Genomic DNA, 12285 nt, shown 5'->3' with positions numbered 1-12285 from the left:
CATGCAGTAGTTGTTAAGAAGGAGTGGGAGTGAACAACAAGGGATTTAAATACGGGTGCTTGTTCAGCATGTTGCCTCGTCTTCCCTATTGTGCAGCCTGACTAAAGAATGGATGGTCTGATTACCACTGTCTGCAAGCCTGCACTTCTAAAATCATAGAATATCCTGACTTGGAGGGAACCCATAAGGATTATCACATCTAACTCCTGAAAATGCAGTCTGCTGAGCATCAGGGTGAGAATAAGGCATCTGTACAAATAGCATTTGTAAGTATCAAGAAACACGTGAGTCCCTAGTGCTAATGAAAGTGTTCTCCTTTAGTATTACTGGCACGAAACTGAACTATGGTTTAAAAATTCATGTGTGTTTTCTGGAGATGATAAAAGAAAGCTAAGAAAAATCATGCTTTGGTGTCTGTGATCAATGCTTGTAGGGACACAAATGTAACGCTCTGCTTATTTTACATATATTTATCTCTGTCTTCCTTTCTTGTTAACTTTTTCTCACCAAAGTTTTAGAGCAGCTTAAATAAATGTAGTTTTTAATAACGTCTTGTCCTCACCCATAAGTCTTTCAAATATTATCCTTAGATTTTTATTTTGTTGTGGGTTTTTTTGTTTGTTTTTGGTAGTTCTGTGTGGTTTTTTTTTAGTATTTTTTTCCCCTGTAGATGCCATAATTTTAGCAGACTGCTGTTATACGGGAGGTGCTGCGTTTTCCATCTCCGGCAGGGGGCGCTGTGGTCACACGGAGCGGCTGGGGCTGCTCTGCTTCTCCCCAAATCGCTGGCTTGTTTTTTTTTCCAGTTCTTTTTCGTTCTTTTAATGGCCTTTTTCAACTACTACTAACAACCTACTGCGTTCAAATACAAATAAAAACAACAAAAGCCCCACGATACTGATAAAACGCTATATAATAAAACCTTAATAGTTATAAAGCAGGACATTATCCCTTAGAAAATGGAATCTATATATGACTTTTCCAGTTAATTTCTTCCAATGTGTAGTAGGTTTTTTTTTTTTTTGTTTGTTTGTTTTTTTTGGGGGGGGGGGGGGGGGGGGGGGAAGAAGGGAAGGGGAGGGGAGGGGAGGGGAGGGGAGGGGAGGGGAGGGAAGATAGAAGATTCCTTAAAATACTGGAAGGCTGCAGTGAAGTCTCCCTGCCTTTTTTCTTTTCCAGGCTGAACAAGCCCATGGGATAAGAGAGGGTATTTAGGCACAACAAACCCTCCAGAAAGTATTTTTTTTTATTATAGTGAACAACTTCAGCATGTTATTTGATTGGCTTATCTGATTTCTGTTGCTACCTCACAACTAAAGGGGTACTGATCTGCAAGAAGAGGAGTGAAAGTACCTGAGGCCAGGATTGACTCTCTGGTACTGCACCCTTTATTTCTTTAACAAAGTCCTTGGCTTTCCAAATATGCATTCTTTTTTGAAGATCTAAAAATATATAGAATGTAATCAACTTATATTAAAGTCCATAATGTCTATTCATATTCAACAGCTCAGATAGTGTTGTCCCAAGAGACAGAATATGAAAAAGTGCAACTCGTAATGCACCTCAAGGGTAGTGTAGTTTTGGGATGGATAATAAATCTATGGTTTACACAACCTTTTGTCTTTAAATATTGTTTTTAGTGAGCAATCAGAGAGACTTGAAGTTATGTCAGGAGTGACCACAGTAGGCAGAACATGCAGAAATAATCCACTTCTCCAACATCTCCTGCATCTTCTAGCAGTGTAGTCAAATCACAGTCACTATCTATGAAAAGCAGGTGATGTAGGCAAATACTGTGTGCTGAGTAGTCAGTACCTGGAGAGAAGATCTATCTGCCTGTGGATGTGGAAGAAAGTGATTTGGTCACATCCAAACAACTGACGTGAGCAGGGAGGTGTGCTATGTCACGAGTCTTTGGTTAAGGTTCTAATGCCTCTCCATTATCATTGTGTCACCCTTGAAGAGCATGCACATCTTCATTTCGCATTCCTTTCACACCATTCTCTGCTGTGGCTTTACCATGCTGAGGCCTTCTGGTAGGAAGGATAGAACCTTTCCTAATGTTGGTTTCAACTGCACAGACAACTGCTGAAGACAGTTTTCAGCAATTAATTTGTCAAACTCTATGTAAAACAGCTCCCAGTTTTTTGGAGCTGCCATACTGTTTCTTATTGTCATTTTGGCCTCCTTAAAATCATTTTCATTTTCATCAAATTAATTTAAGATCATATTTTCATTATGCTAAACAATGTTTATGACAGTGCCCTATTTTCTTATGCTGTGTTTCATCAGTGGTTTTTCTTTCAAACTTATGCTTTGTTCTGAACTCTTTGGAAGTTTGCCTTTGTTTGGCAGTTTGTCTGATGATAGCTGGAGTAGTATCTTCAGGTTTCTCTAGCACTCTCTCAGGATGTTTTGATAATACAGAAAGCAGGCTGCATATTACCTCCCATAGCTTTCTCTGAGGGGCGCATCAGGGAGTAGAGAACATTCTCTAGGAGAGTTTGGATGACCTGAAGATTTGTAAAGCATCTGAAGAATTGTAAGTACAAAGCCTGACTTTTACTGCATACAAAACAATGCTAAAACACTCTGCTATGTTGATCCTGTTCTCATGTCAGCGTTTTTACTTTAGAAGGCCTGGAGACTGGGCTTGTGACAGTACAACTGTGAACAGAAGCAAAATGGAGTATATTCCTACCAGATCTTAAAATAAGATAGTCTTGTCTTCATGGATTAGTGTATTCAGCATTTTCCTAGATGTTTTCCTATTTTCCAATATCTGAATTTAAAATGGTGCGTATTTGTGAGTGATGATAACATAAAGCTTGTAGAAATGTTTCTCACCGTGTGCTTTAGAATTCAATAGATCCAAGAAATAAGAATCTGCTTTTATGACTGGCCTCAAAATTTGATTAGCTTTATTGCTAAAATGACTGCTCTCTTGCAACAGGAGTGAGCCTCTATGTCTAATTGCTTATTGTCACATCTCTACTTCTCTGCTTTACCTACCTCTGATAAGGTTTCTACCAGAGGAAATAAAAATTCATTTTCATACTGAGATATACTGAGATATATACCGGATTTCACAATGCAAGTAAATGTAGGGAGTGTTCTGAATATGAATGGTAGTTAAAAAGTGTAATTTTTAGCTGTTGGTCTGATTTTAGGCTTCAGCTGTTGTAACTTATACATGACACGTGGAGTTCCTTGTGTTCAGATATTCAGTCTCATGCCTGTATTGCTACAACTGACATCTGTTTCAGTAACTTGCATCCAGTGTTCCCCATGAGTTTCTGTAATTGCTTTTGGCAACTGACACAGCCAGAAAATGTCTAGGAGTAGATGTTCCTGCTGATTTCAATTTAGGCAAGGTGTGAATCCACAAACAAGTGACTTTAGAAGATAGAAACGGATGTAAAGAGTCATCTCTTAACTGATTCACTGATCTATGGTAAGACAGTACTGAGAATCATGCAATTTTTTTTTGCGTACAGACATCCTCTTATGCTAAAGGAAGGCTTTTTCTGGTAGTTCTGGGGATGTGTCATCTGTTCTAACTAAGAATAAGGGACAGTTATCTTCATCCTTTCAGCTGTTTCCAATTCAAAAACAAATGGCACACAATGCTAAATTCCTTTTCCCCTCAGAAAGCCTTCTCCCTAGTAGACCAAATTGAGATATGTCTCATGAACTGTTGAGGTAGTCAAAACCCCTGTGCTGTTTCTGTACATAGGAACTGGTCCTTTCACAAAGGATTTTGTTCTCCAATTCCACTTTTTTCTTCATAAACTGCTCTTTGGAAATTCTGGCTGTTCATGCTCTACCCTTTGTCCTCTTATCCTGTGGCCAAGTAATGTTTCTTAGCAAATTTATGTGTGTGCAAAGATTGCATGAAACTTGTTATGCATACAGGTATAGAGGGAACAGGAATGGTCTCACAAACTTCAAGACCCATCGCAAGGGATCTCAGGAAGGGGGAGATGGTGTTAAATGCAATGTTTGCCATAAGGGATGTATTCAGTGAGATGGCAAGAGCTTAAAAGCTGTGCTGTGCTTTGTTTTATAGTCTATGTATAGGCTTCCAAAAGCAACTGAACCATCTGATGGAGGAAAGATCCAAATGAAGCTTTTAATGCAAAAATAAAATTCTCATTGTGTCTCCTGTTGTGGAAATAGTAAACATTTCTCCTGCTGTTCTTCCAATCTATCATATGTGGCTACTCTCCTTACTGGATTCAACATGTTTATCAGTGACAGATGATGGAATTGTGTGCCCCCTCGGCAAGCTGGCAGATGGCATCAAGATATGCAATGCAGTTGCTATGGCAGGGGGAAGGGAAGCCATCCAGAGGGACCTGGATGGGTTGGAGAGGTGAGCCCGTGTGAATTTAATGAGGTTCAACAAGGCCAAGTGCAAGGTGTTGCACTTGGGCTGGGGCAATGCCAGATATTTATATAGACTGGGGAAAGAATTTCTTGATAGCAGCTCTGTGGAGAAGGACATAGAGATGAGAAGGCTCTGGGAAGACCTCATTGTGACCTTCCAGTACTTGAAGGGAGCATATAAACCAGATGGGGAACAACAATTTATGTGGGTTGATAGCAATGGATAAGTGGGGGTGGTTTTAAAGTAATAAGGGAGATTTAGGTTATATATAAGAGGAGTATTTGCACTCGGGTTTTAATGCACTAGAACAGGTTGTCCAGAGAGGTTGTGGATGCCCCACCCCTGGAGGCATTCAAGGCCAGGCTGGATGTGGCTCTGGGCAGTCCGGTCCAGTGGTTGGTGACCCTGTACATAGCAGGCTCAATGTATGGAAGCTATAGAGCTCTCCTTGAGAGTGGTTTTTTTAGACCATGGTTTTCTGCTGCTGGTGCTAATTACATAACTTGTAGTATGATAAGGATTCTTTCAGAAAGCAGCAACCCAAACATAAAATTGAGACCTTTTCTGTTTCAAGGAAATGCTTCTCTTTTGTCTCTCTTATTTTGTCATACAAAAGTGCTGTCCTTTATTTTCTGATGTCACTGAAACTATTCGGTAATAAAAACAGATGCATAATGAGAATGGTAAATCGTTCATATAGAATAAAACAGCTGAGTGTTCCATACCAAGGACCAATCTGGGCCACATGGAGACAAAAGATGTTCTGGAAAAAAGTGGAAGGGACTGTGAAAGACCATTTAGTCTATCACTTTGCATCATACATAGTACTACCATTGTAGGCTGATTATTATCTACTCCATTTAAAACCTTCTCCATTGGATATTTCATAGTCTCCTTCAGTTCTCTGTTATCCTTGCAGTTGGAAAGTCTGGTCTGATGTGTAACCCAGATTTTCACTTTGTGTCATTTGATGTTTTCTTTTACTCATTACACAAAGGTCATAGTATCAAGGATTCCTTTTGTCTTGGCAGAATCCTTTATTGTTTTTGAAGACCACTGTGATGTTTCCTCTCTGTTCCCCCTTCTCTAGACAAAACAGATTTCAGTCTTTTTGTCTCAGTGATAAAAGTTTTTTTTTTCTTGCTTCTGTGTAAGAGGAGAAAAACAGCTTTCTTTTCCTATTTCTTTGATTAGTTGTGTGTTGAGAATATTAAGTACATGCTGTACCTCCACTGTTCATTAACTGTTTGGAGTCATTTTCTGACCAGGCCCATTTCCCAACTAGCAAAAACAGGATATGATAGAGTCATAAACTGCTTAAAAACTATGGAAAAGGAAAGCAAGACATACAAGATTTCAATTTAGAGTTTCACGTCTATAAAGGTGTTCTGCATGAAGTGAAAAAGTAAGTGAAAGGGATGTCCCACTGGGAGGTGACTTGACTTCTGCCTCAGCAATGAGATGATTAAATGATTCTCTTCTGATTATACCCATCCATTTCTTTCCTTCTTCTTTTAAGAACTTCTCTTGATTGTTGCACCATTTCTTCTAGAGAGGTATGGTTAAAGAGCAGAAGGCTGCAGATCTGTTATGAATGATAACAAGAAAAATACTGCTCTAGACCTTCTGGTGAAAAAAAAAAAAAACCTGATGTTTTTTCTTCCTTTCAAACACTTGAAAAGTTAATAAAGATATGTCAGGAAAAAAAAAAAATGTTGAAAGGAATGAAAAGGATCCCTAGCATCCCTACCTGCCATAAGGAATTTTTTTTTTTTTTTTTTTTTTTTTTTCAGGAGTACCAAATAGATGGTACAGTTGTTTTTGTAACCTTTGCAAATCTAAGCATTGGTACAATGCTAATGTTTGATCCTCCAGAGCATTTCAATTTCTTTTATATTGGTGAAAGCATAAGGAATAGAAGGAGATGTGTCGCTGTAAAGACAAGGAAAGTAATGGGTGATGCTTAGATAAGAACAAATTCCCCTCTTCTTTCTACTCAGTAGACCTTGAATAACTGAGGATGATGCTGTTACTGAGACCAGTGGTCTGACTGATCTTAATCCTCCAGACCCAGTAGTCTGCTTTGGGAAGACTGGTAAGAGGTTTTTATTTACTGCTACAAATAGCTTATATAACTATTTCCTACTAAAGAGGGAAAGATTTGTTGTATAGAATATAAGAGAACACAGTTAAGTGTTATTCCCATATTTTAAATGAGCAGAATAGTGTAAGGGTGCAATAGAAGCTTTAAGCCTGACTTAAATCAACACAGTCTTAAAAGAAGAAAGCAAAGCAAATTCAAAGTTCCTAATGTCAGGGGAAGATTAGGTATTGGTGTGTAATCAACTCTTGCTATGGGACTGTACTGATGTATTGCACAGGGATTTCTTCTGGAATGATTTAAGATTGATCCAGTATTCTGCTGCTAATGACTCAGTGCTCCATCCTTAGAATCCAATTTGACTGCACACCAGTCAGCTGCTGACATCAATAAGCTTATGTCTGAAAAGATCCCCACTGCGTGATACATCAATAATGCACTTACCAGTGTAATCCAGTATAAACTAGTATAGCTGAAGGGCTTGACCTGTCTGAAGTCCTGCTAAGTGAATATCTCTAGTGCCTAGTAATTTACTCTTCTTGGCATTTTAAATGCTAGCTTTTATTTTTCTTGAAAATTTTAAATAAGAACAGAACAATGACAGCATGCCACCACCTTTATTCTTAGTCTCTAATGAAATCCAATTGTGACCTTACAATAGGAACAGAAAGCACTGCACTAAATCAACTTCTAGTTCGATGTGCTCTTATCCTACCATTTTACTAGTGAAGTTTTTGGAATGGTTCAAGAATGGAAAATATGTTACAAAGTTCAATATGTACCAAAGCATTAATTATTTAGAAGACAAATCATGAAGGCATGAGCAAAACCAAAGAATGGAATAATATATAAAGTGGAAGGTGATTTAAGAAAAGCAGGGGAGATAAGAGAGTAACAAATGAGACTGGAGATGTAGAAAAGAACTTTGAAAGTCTGGTGTCATTGAAGAAAATACATTTTAGAAGGATTGAAAGGACAGCAAGTCAAACCAGCTCCAGCTGCCTAATTTAAGGTCTTTAATATCTTAGGATATGCAGAGCAGCAATTCTGCTCTAATATATTGGTAATTCTGATCTTTAGAAAGCAAGAAATGAATTTTAGTTTGTTGTTCTTTTAATAAGATTGTTCAGATTAATTTTGTAGTACACAGTACAACTTGAATACACTCACAGGAAAAAAAAAAAGCAAGAAAACATCATCCAGCTGCATGAATATATACATTTAAACCTCAAATAACTATTCAGAGTATTATTCATTTCATGATTATAGTTGTTGCTTCTTGAGTTTGTTTTTCTTTTCCTCCACTTTGAGTAGCTCTCAGTCACAGGCATCTACATTGTCTTCATATGTAGAGATGGGCAATACTGCAGTTAAATAGTAATGATTTCTTTAATTTCTATTCTTGTTTCGCCTAGTGCCATCTGTAAACCGTGCTGTTAACTCCCCTCAGAGATCTTATTTGCATGCCCAACTGCTCTTTGAAATTTAATTTACAGGGATCAGTGAGTGACTGACACACATCCACAGAGACATAATAAAAACCTATGAATATAAATCACATTTGATTCTATCCATGTCTTTTGTCTGAGGTGCAGTTTCTATTTATTTTACAGAGATATAAAAGAAACTGCAGTTTCAAATTCATACTCACTTGATGACCAATCAAGTTGAAGAAACTTCAAACCCTTCTCCATCATCACTTCTGAGATATGACCCTTGATTGGTCTTGTTCAACAGTTTGTGTCTACCCAGAATGTCAGCCAATTTTAACATAAAACAAACAAGCAAACAAAATAGGAACTCCTACCTAGCTCTCCCAACTCGCTCCATTTATTGTTGGTTCTCCTCCTCCCCCATCCCTGAATCATTCTCATAAACATGCTAAATCTGCTATTAGAGTTAACAATGTGTGGGAAAGGGTAAGAAAACTCTTACTCTGCACACTACTAAGAAAGATCAACTGAATGTCATTAAGCTGACTGAAATGACATTTATATAACTATCTTTGAAAAACAGCAGGGAAGGACTTTGGCTTATAAGGAGAGAAAGACTATTCTTTATAGTATGTATAAAATGAAGGTGTTAGAGGAACTGTTATACTCTGAAAGATATTTGTGATCAGCCTTATCTGCTCTTTTTTTCAAGGATCCTGAATTACTAAGCTCTGGCTTGAAATACAGTTTTTAAGTTAAAACAGTCACCCAGAATCATGCCACATTTGTGGTTTTGAAGAAAAGCCTGTATTTCATGTCTTAAAGCACAAAAGGATGGTACTTGAGGTCTGTCACTTTCGTTGCTCTTACTCTTTAGCAAATGCAAGGTGGTTTGAGTTGGTGCTACTATCTTTCATTGCAAGCCAAAGTAAGAAATTTTCTTAAGCTAGGAGAAGCAGCTGCATGTGTGACATCCCCTGCATATGGATGTTATTCCTCATATAATTGAGGGGAAAAAAAGTAAAGGAGGAAGGTACACAATGTATGATGGAAATAGGAATAACAGAACTATCTGTTTTAAATGTTTGGAAGTAATAATGTTCCTGTGGCTGGTTGTTTCTGAGTACAGTCGTTCTCTGAAATAAATGTAATCTTGTATTCATTCTGAGTATTGAATGTTGAATTTCCATTTTCTCTGCCTAGATAAGATTTTTAAGCAATTATAAGAATTGTTAACATTGAAGTTACAAGACTGCAGTTCTAAAAATACAGTTGCCTAACATATATACTATATATACTATATCAGAATATCAAAATCTATACCATTAAAAAGTAATCTCTTCATATCTGTAGCAAAAGTGATGCCAATGAATTCTTTACTTACCATAGTTAAAAATGTATCAAAATTGTGTTTTTTGATTGTTTGTTTGTTTGCTTTTTTTGTTTGTTTCTTGTAGTATCCTGTGTTGCTTTGGCTCTGGAACTCTATCTAATGGTGTTAGATTGTAGGTGAAAATAGTGGGATTAGAAGGGTTTAAGATGAGACAGGACCAGAAGCGGATCCCAACAAGTTTGTCAAAGAGATTCACTGACACCTCAAGCCAGAGACTTCTTTTTCAACTGCCAAGTTCCACGCAGTTTTCTGAATGCCTCACAGGAGGCAGAAATATCATCCCATGCTTGCTCAGTTCCTCTAAGCGTAGGTGTGTTGTCTACTGAAAATGGGTGGGAAGACATCCTGCTATATGTTTTAATTTATCAAGACCTGGGATCTGTCACACTTGTGGACCTGCAAAGCATGCAAGTGATGCTCTTTGTATGTCAGCACTTCATAACAGAGTAAGACGCTGAAGTAATATACCCATGCTTATAGATAAAGCTGGAAGAAAATGCTCAATACTATGAGAACTATTACTCAGTTCTCAGCACTGAGAACAAGGTGAAAACCCTGAGACATACAAAGTGTGTTCCAGAGGATCTTGGCTACTCTAGCTGCTCTGTACCCTGCTTTAGATGAGAATGGAAACAAAGTTCAGGTTCTTGGTTAGACATTGACAACCTGGTGTGTGTTTGTTGATTTCAGGATATTTGCTTTTTTTTTTTTTTTCTTTGTTTTTCTTTTTTTTTCTTTTTTTTTTTTTTCCTTCTCCTGGGGCAAACAGAATTTCAGCAAACATTTTTAGGACAGTTAAGTAATCCTGTATTGTATTGTTTTGTTTTCTGGAGCTGTCTGTATATATACTCCAAAGGGTTCCTTCTTACTGTGGCTAATCTTTCTAGTATACAGAAAGGTACACTTTCTACTAATTGGGCTGTTCATTCTAAGTATCAAGTTTGGAGCTATTTGTCTTAAGTCTTTGCACTGACTTGGTCTGCCTCAGATAACCCCTTATGTAAAGGAGGACAAAAATACAGAAGAGAAAATGAAAAGCTGCTGAAAATCCCAGACAAGCAGCAGCTCCAGACAAGAATATTCCCTACTGGTATGAGCCCACAACAGGAGAAATAGCTTTTTTTTATCTGCAGAACTTCTAGGTACTGAATTCTGATTTGCTATCACTGGCTGAAGTTAGTAACTCAGTGAAGAAGATATAATAGGCAATGTAGCTTCACAAATGTGAAAGTTACTGAGTGAAATAATACCTGCCTTCCCAAAACACTGTTCTGAGACATACATGTATATGTATGGATTCAATAAACTTCATGCAGCACACAAACCCAAACCATGCCACATTAAAAATAACCATATTACTAATGGCACTGATAATAATATAGTAGCACATGGAGACAGAACTTCAGTTTTTCCCTTTTCTCCTAATATAGGAGCTACTTCTACAGGTACAAGCCAGAAAGTGAAGCCACAGTCTGACAGTGAGGGTTACTTAAAATTCTACAGAACATACATCTCCATTCCTTATTTTGGCCAAGGCTGAGATTGATGTGGATACAGGTATGCAAAAAGAATGCAGAAGACTTCTGGCATTTCTTCTGTGTTGTGATGTCCCAGCATTAGGGCATGACATGTGGATGCAGAGATGAGACCAGGCCAGATGTGGAGCTAGAGACAGTTGCAGTGATCCTGGCTCTGTTCTCTCCCCTCCTGAGCACTGGGGCTAGGCAGGGATGACTTAGAGCTTGCCTCTTGGTGGTGGGCTTGGTTTGATTAGCAGAAGAGATTTAGCAGCAGTTACAGCTATGAGGCAATTTTTGTTTTTTCTATGTCTAGGCTAACATCAGTTTCTTGAAGCACTCACAGAAAGCTGCCTTAGGCAGTTAAATCTCTCATTCTTCCTCCTCAGACACTTTTCCAAACTTAAATTAGGACTGATATAAACAGCTTGTTTGTTTATAATCTATTAGTGTATTTTGCTGTGTTAATTAGTCCTTGGAACACATCGTGTCTCCTGCATGTTTGGTTCACTTCAACTAAGCATCTCTTACAAGGGGACACAAAGTTTCTTTAAGCTGCTTACCTAAGATTGAAATGATGTACATGTAAACCTGCATACCCACTCTATCCTCAAGATTTCATTTGTATGTTCTTGTTAACTATCCCAAAATAAAAGATTAAAACCAAATAAAAATTAAAAGCCCTTGGCATTTGAGAAAAACATGTCCCCAAAGGAAGTATTGAATTTTTCTTGTCTTTTAAAGAACACCTATCCAAACATCCTGGCACATAAGTGTGCAAAAGATATTTCTCATTAGTCATTCTTTCCAGACATTTGTCTGTATTCTTCCTGCTGTACCCTTCACTTCCTACCCCCTCCCCCCAAGAAATAGTTAGAAATGTTCTTTCAACATTACTGTACTCTCTTGAATCATTTTCTGGTTTTCCCTTTTATTTTTTTCCCCATCCATGTCCCACTCAATCAGTTTCTTTTTTTCCTGCTTTCCTGGCAATTTTTGAGATGCTGTGATGACATGTCAAGAATTAGCACAGAATTTTCACTTCCTTCTTTCAATATATGACCCAGCCTGTCCATCAGGTAATCAGATAAGTCAGATGGTTTTCTTTCCTTCTAGGAGAATGTAAAGGCTGGTGCTGAGTTATTGCTTATCTTCAGTGGAATACCCACCGGACCGAGATGAGAACAAATATTCAGTTCTCTCCTGTCTAGTTGATTCAGAATAACCTCTGTACAATGAAGGCCTTTTGTATCAAACTTCAGATTTCCAGAGAGTTTTGTCATTTTTCATTCCAGTGCTTGTTCTGAAAACTTTATAACTGAGCAGGGCTTTTATTCTCTGTAGGTTCTGGAACAATGTGCATTTTGGACATGGTGCTTTTTAGTCTGTGCAACCATTGCTGCAGATTTGTATGTTTATAAATAAAGCTGAACAAAGAAACAATATTACCC

Source organism: Coturnix japonica, chromosome 4, assembly GCF_054131305.1.
Source record: "Coturnix japonica strain WE chromosome 4, WE-NBRP24, whole genome shotgun sequence".
Classification (NCBI taxonomy): Eukaryota; Metazoa; Chordata; class Aves; order Galliformes; family Phasianidae; genus Coturnix; species Coturnix japonica.
This window is presented reverse-complemented; position numbering follows the sequence as displayed.